Genomic DNA, 6,852 nt, shown 5'->3' on the forward strand with positions numbered 1-6,852 from the left:
GTCATCATTTACTCTCTTTCAAGTGTCTGGCCCACACCCAGCAGCCCCCACGCTGCAGCCCAGAAGGCTTCCTTCCTGGGGCAGCAGAGCCAAGTCATTTGGAAACCTCTCTCTGATGAGCTCCGAGATCAAGGTGCTGATATGGCAGGTGGGCCTGCCTCACTGGGTCCCCAGTCACAGAGGGGAATGCGGTGGTGAGTTTCGCTGGCCCATCATCTCTGTCTTGCGCCCAGTTCACTTTCACTGCCGGAGACGGAGATGGAGATGGTGCGATGCGGATGCTTTTGACAACGCCGGCTCCTAGTCCTGCTCCGCCGTTTCCTGCCTCAGCCTTTCAAGATTGCTCTGTCCTGCCCGCCCCACTCTGAGCCATCCAAGTCCAGGCCCCTCACCTACCCCTTCACCTACCACAGTTCCTTGCTCGAGCCTCTGGGGGCATAGACGTGGGGGAGATGAACTGTTCACCACTTCATATCTCCTCTAGAGCCAGCAGGCTAACTGCCCCAACCGGGGGCCAGTTCACCTCTTTGCATCTTGGAGGGCAGAGCACTGGTTATGGAGTCAGAAGAAGTGGCTGGGCTTGCTTTCTCACTGGATAAACTCATGCAATTCACAAGACCAGCTGAGCCTTGGTTTTCTCATAAATAAAAGAGGCTGGGGATTTCCTGTTGTGGCACAGCAGAAATGAATCCAACTAATATCCATGAGTATGTGGGTTCAATCCCTGGCCTTGCTCAGCAGGTTAAGGATCCGGCCTCGCTGTGGCTGTGGCGTAGGCCGGCAGCTGCAGCTCTCATTCGACCCCTAAACTGGGAACCTCCATATGCCTCAGGTGTGGCCAAAAAAAAAAAAAAGAGAGAGAGAGAGACAGAGGCAGAGATCCAGAAGGAGGGAGGAAGGAGGGTAGAAAATACAAGTGTATAGCACATAGTAAGCATAGGTAAAGAATAAGCACATGCCAAAGATGTTGTGGCATAAGATGTATTTTTTACCACGGGCAAGCGTCAGACTGGGTCACCACAGCGTGCTGAAGGTTAACCAGCAGAGCTTTAGCTTCACCAATTAGCGCAGAGGCGGAGACGGAGAGAGGGGCCAGAGATGGGAGCCAGCTGGATCTGGAGGGCATGACCTAAGGGCCAGCGTGGGGTCCCAGGAAGCTGTTGTTCTTGGGGGAAACCAGCTGTGGGTTGTGGTGCCTGTCGTGTGAGGTGCAATCAGTTATTCTAGAGAAGCCTCAGCTCTGGCGGCATTTGTGTGAAGACGCTGAGAGCAGTGCTGGGTGGGTTGGGCTACGTCAGACCCAGCCAGCTCCACGGACCAATCCTCGGAAGCCTAGGGCAGTGGGTCCCAAAGTGTGGTTCCCAGGCCAGCACCATCAGCATCACTGGGTCACTTGTTGGGAATTTGAATGATCAGGTCCTCCCCCAGACCTCCAGAATCAGAAACCCTGAGTGAGGGCCAGCCTCCTGTTTAACAAGCCTGCCAGGTGATGCTGAGGCCTAATGTTTGAAAACAACTTTCCTAGGGACACCCTGTTTGGCATTCCGGGTTTGATGTGTCTTAGAATATCTAGGCAGGGGTCTAAGCGCAGCCTCGTTGGAAAATAGAAATGCCAGGCCTCCAGCCCAGGCCTTTCGATAGAAAACCCCACAGTTTACATGGCACATTCACACCCAGGACTGACTGTGAAGGAACTCGGGGTACATGTTTCTTCTGTGCATCTTCCACGATGCTGGACTCGGCCCTCACTGGGGCCACTGATACAGTACATTCATGTACGTTGCTTTGAAAACGGTCTCAAGGTACATGTGCATATGAGGGTGCAGACTTGTGTACGTGGGTCTCTTCTGCCTTCTCTGCTGGACGAAGTGCTCCCGGGACAGGGCCTGAATCCCACTGCCCTGAGTTTCATATTGCTCCTCTGGTGGAGGCTCAGCAGCACTCAGCATGCAAGCACCTGACCCAGACACCTGTCTACCCTCTAAACCTGGTCCCACAGCCCGCCTCAGGGCTGGGGGTTCCCAGACACGCTCTCGGCCCCTATAACCTTGAGACACCCTTGATGCGCCTACCCAGCACCTGCAGCTCATTTCCTCCCCGCAGGACTCCTACCTGTTACCTAATGAGAGAGGAGCTGTGCGTGGGTGCTGGCTCCGGCACTGAGAAGCTTTACCACCCCACTTCCTGTGTTGATTTGTATTGTGCTTTTGGGTCACTGGTGCCTGAGCGAGATGTTAACATTCACAACTCCTTCCCACTACTGCCTGAAGCTCAGTTTCCATGTGTGTGATAATGTGATAAAAATACCTAACATGTAAAGACCGTTCAGAGGATGAAAGGAAGTGATGTGTGTGAGAGCTTAGCACAGGCCATGGCACATAGTAAGAGCCCGATAAACAGCCCATAAAGGCTTTAGGCAGAGTTTTTCCCCCAGAGAGCCAGGTAAGTGACTGTCCTTTGCAAAACTGAGTCTCTGAGAGGGTTGTGTGGTCTGGTGGCGAGACCACCCCCCGCAGGTCTGGTGTCCACGGGGCTGGCTCCAGGCTCTGGCTCTGCCCACAACTCTCCCTGAAATCAGGAGGGAAGAACTGAACCCCTATGTCCTCATCTCCCCAAAACATAGCCATGGTGGCACCAATACCTCCTGCACGAGGTGTGGGCATCACCCATCACCCAAGGTTTTGAGGATTGGGTAGAAAAAAAGTGTGACATTAAGTACAAGGAAATATAAAAATTCGGCAGCTTTGCAGATTGGTAAATTCTGTACAAATGTCATTGTTATTCTCCTAGCCCAGAGAGACACCCAACACTTCCTCAGGCTGACTCGCTAGGTGGGAGCTCTGTTCTGAACAGTTGGAAAAGACCCAGAGGCAGAAGAAAATAAGGTCTCTGTCCAGGTTCAAGAGAGCGAGCCCCCCAGGGTAAAGAAAGAATAGAGGGGGAAGACCCCAGCCCATTCTCTGTCCCCCAAATGCTCTGCAGAACAACTTGATTTTTCTGAGGAACTGTAGAAAAATTAAAATAAGCTTGGAAATGAACTCCAAGACAAATAATTGTATCTAGTATCCGAAATAAAGAGAAACAATTAATCCGTGAACCGTGAAGCAAGATTACTGAGAAAATCCACCTGAGCTGATACTAATCTGCCTTCTTGTCTGAGGCAAACACAAGTCTACTCTTGCCAGGCTTCATTTTTTCCTTTATTTGGCCTCCCCAATGCGTATGGAGTTCCTGGGCCAGGGAACATATCCAAGCTGCAGTTGTGACCTACACCACAGCTGCGGCAACACCAAAACCTTTAACCCTCTGTGCCAGGCCGCGGATCGTACCTGCATCCTAGCGCTACAGAGATGCCACCTATCCCATTGCACCACAGCAGGAACTCTCCAGCGTTCACTTTGATGAGAAGCCTGGAAAACAATTCTGCCTCGGGTAGGCTGCCCGTGGGTGGGGATTGGGACCCCACAAAAAGAAATATAAATAAGTTGCACATTGAAATAACATTTGGGCGGCCTTATCCGGAAGCGACCCCCTCATCTGACTGTCACACACAGACGGAACCCCTGCCATCTCTTCTTTATTTTTTTTTTTTTTAGTTTTATGTTTTTGTCTTTTCTAGGGCCTAACCCTCCGCATATGGCGGTTCCCAGGCTAGGGGTCCAATCAGAGCTATAGCCGCCAGCCAATGCCACAGCCACAGCAATGTGTGATCTGAGCTGTGTCTGCAACCTACGCCACAGCTCACGGCAATGGCGGATCCTTAACCCACTGAGCAAGGCCAGGGACTGAACCTGCAACCTCATGGTTCCTAGTTGGATTCGTTAACCACTGAGCCACGATGGGAACTCCCATCTCTTCTTTAAATTCAAGAGGGTATTCTGTTGCAGCACAGCTGGTTAAGGATCCAACATTGTCCCTGTGGTGGCTGCAGTTGCTGCCGTGTCACGAGTTCAGTTCCTGGCCTGAGAACTTCCACGTAACTCGGGTGCAGCCAAAAAGCACAAGTCAAGTCCCGGGCTAGGAGTTGCCCTCTCTGCTCTTGGGGGGCTTGCCTAGCTTTGTGGGTTTGACGATCGTAAGGTCATCTTTTCTACCAGAGGCAATTAATTAGTCTCTGAACCTTCTAAGGCAACCTTAGAACTCAGAAAGCATTTACCTATTTAGGGCGAATCCAGTTGACCATGAAATGTCAGTGCTGGTGTGACCAGTGGGGCCCTAGGAACCTACAGTGTGTCCCGGCCTCTACAGAGACAGGAAGGGCCGTCCGAATGGGTCCACAGTGGAAGAAGCACCAGGAAGTTGAGGGCCTGGAAAGGCGTTCAGGTGACAGTCACAGGTCTCTCTTCTCCATAATATGCCCAGGTCAGCTACTGAGAAGCCAGCAGATGCCTCGCTGCCCGTGGTGTCATAGCTGCAACCATAGCCGTAGCCTGCTGCCGCACCCGAACCTCCTCCCAACCGCCTCTCTGGGCCTGCAGCACATCAGGAGGAATGGAAAACCGTGGGAAGAATAAGAGAGGAGAAGGCCACGAGAGCAATTCCTCAGTGCCTACTCCAGCCACCTCCTTCTTCCTTCTGCTGTGCCCCCCAACGTCGGCAAGCAGCATCACCACCAAAACCACACCCACCATATCTTGAGTAATTCTTTCCACATATTTTGTCATTCAGTCCTCGCTGTCTCCCACGCCCCCTACCTTGCACCCTTGCCTCCAGGCACATCTGGTCAGGCTACCCAAACCTTCATTGTCCAGCTCATGTCCTCCTTCTTCCATGAAATTTTCCCTGATCTTGGAGAATAGTAGATCTCTAATGGCATGAAGCAGGGTTCTGTCTTTGGCACTGTTCCGTCAATGTTTTCCAGCAGGACTTGGATAGACCCAAAGGGAGCAGGCTTCTCTAAGTTGGCCTCATGTCAACAGAGGACTGAGTCAGGATCTCGAAACTTGTCCTTGATAGCCTGAGGGGACAGACTAGAACCATCGAAATGAAATTTTGTTAGGCCTGCTGTCAAGGGGAATGGGAGCCCGTAGGAAAGACCATTTTCATTGTAGTTTTATAAGGATGGAACCCTGAACAAGGAAACTCCTATCTTCCCATATTTTGTCCTAGTCAGATTATATGTAGACCATTAACTGAAATCACCCAGAGGTCAAAGAACAGGTGGATTAAGTCATCCTGCGTGAATACACGATCTCTTGCCAGAAACAAGCTTTAGTCTTGGTGATGCTTGACTAATACTGGGTGACCATCAGATGAGGATGTAGCAACAAGAATGCGAGCAACAACAATCTTGCATTTGCTGGGGTTGGGGGAGGGGGAACGAGGATGGAAGGGTTTATCTTCCAAGCTCCCGTCCAATTTCTCCATGACTTTCTATACTGTATTGCTTCTTGATCAGTGTTTTCACAGCAGCAGAAGCTAAGTTTTATATATCTATACATGTATATCCGTGGGTTGGAGGGGCAGGGATGTTGGGGTGGGTGGGGCTGGAAGAATGGAGAGTACGCAGGAAACACCAGGGCAGCTTCCTCCTCAAGGTTTCAGGACCAGAAGTGCAAAGAGCTCTGGCCCCGTGTCCCGAAATTCTTCCTCCTTGACAGCTGTGGCTAAAGGCAGAGAATGGAAAGAAAGTTCTTGCCAGTAAAAAAGAGGCTGGAAACTCTTCGAGTTGTTGAAACCTAAGAAAGATGTATCTGCTAGGGGTGACGCGAGAGGGAGAAAAGGAAAAGACGCCTAAGGAGGCAGAGGAGGAGAAGAAGGGCACTAGGAAAGGTGGGGTCCCAGCGAAGGGCAGCTTGGCTGGAAATGGAGGCTGAAGTGGGCAGAGGAGCGGCGCGCGTCCTGTGCGGGTGCCTTGGCATGTGCAGCATGGTTTCTGTATCAGTGCGGACCTCTCCTGGATGAAAAAGCACGAAGATGAGGCTTGGAGGGCAAGTTGATCAATATCTACAAAAGAGCTTCTTAAAGGTAAGGTTCCATGGGCAGGGCAGAGCGGAGGGAAAGGAAAAGGCTTCCGTGAGCCTGTAAGAGTGGCAGCCTGGCGGGCAGAGGAAACACTGAATATGAAGTCAGGAGGCTTGAGTTCAAGTCCCGGCCCTGCCGCTGGTTGGCTGTGGGTCTCTCCCCTGCTCTGGGCCTCAGGGTCCTCCCATGTCAACGTCTGTTTAGCTGGGTCGTCTGTGATGTTAATAATTTACATGCGAACCTAGTTCCTTCACGATTTTTTCAGTCAGAAAATGACTCTTCAGGGACTATGTTTTGCGCTGGGTGATTTGGGTAATTTCATTTTGTCTTCCAGTAATCCTTCAGGGTTGCTCCCTTTGAACACTCCTAACCTATCTCCTCTGACCTTGAGCTGGAAAGGAAAGGGGTCTGGCCCCTGTTTGGGTAAAAGGATGGAGGCAAGCAGGGTGTCCCAGTCTGCCTGGAACTGAGGGGTTTCCCAGGACAAGGGACTTTCAGTCCTGGGCACCCTGGATGCTGGGTGGCCCTCGTGGTGAGAAAGATGTCGGTTTGGAGGCAGCTTGGAGGAGAAGGCCTGGAAGAGCTCGCCTCCTCTTCCCTTTCTGGGTGGAGTTCCCCACGAAGCCCCCTACCCATGTGGTGGTTTTGATTACAAGGTGCACCTCCTTGACAGGAGGCTGGTGGAGCTACAGGGAGGAGAAGCGAGGGGTGCCTTCAAATCTGTCACAAGCCCATTCAAGACAACTACTGCCAGGAAAGAAGATGAAATGCTTGACTAGCATTGATGCTGTGGGGATTTTCCCTTTTTCTTCAAAAAAAAAAAAAACAGAAAAGACCCAGTGGAAAAAAAAAAAAAGTGATGAGTTGTGAGACAGGCCCCGGGTCCTA

Source organism: Phacochoerus africanus, chromosome 11 (genome assembly GCF_016906955.1).
Source record: "Phacochoerus africanus isolate WHEZ1 chromosome 11, ROS_Pafr_v1, whole genome shotgun sequence".
NCBI classification, from domain to species: Eukaryota; Metazoa; Chordata; class Mammalia; order Artiodactyla; family Suidae; genus Phacochoerus; species Phacochoerus africanus.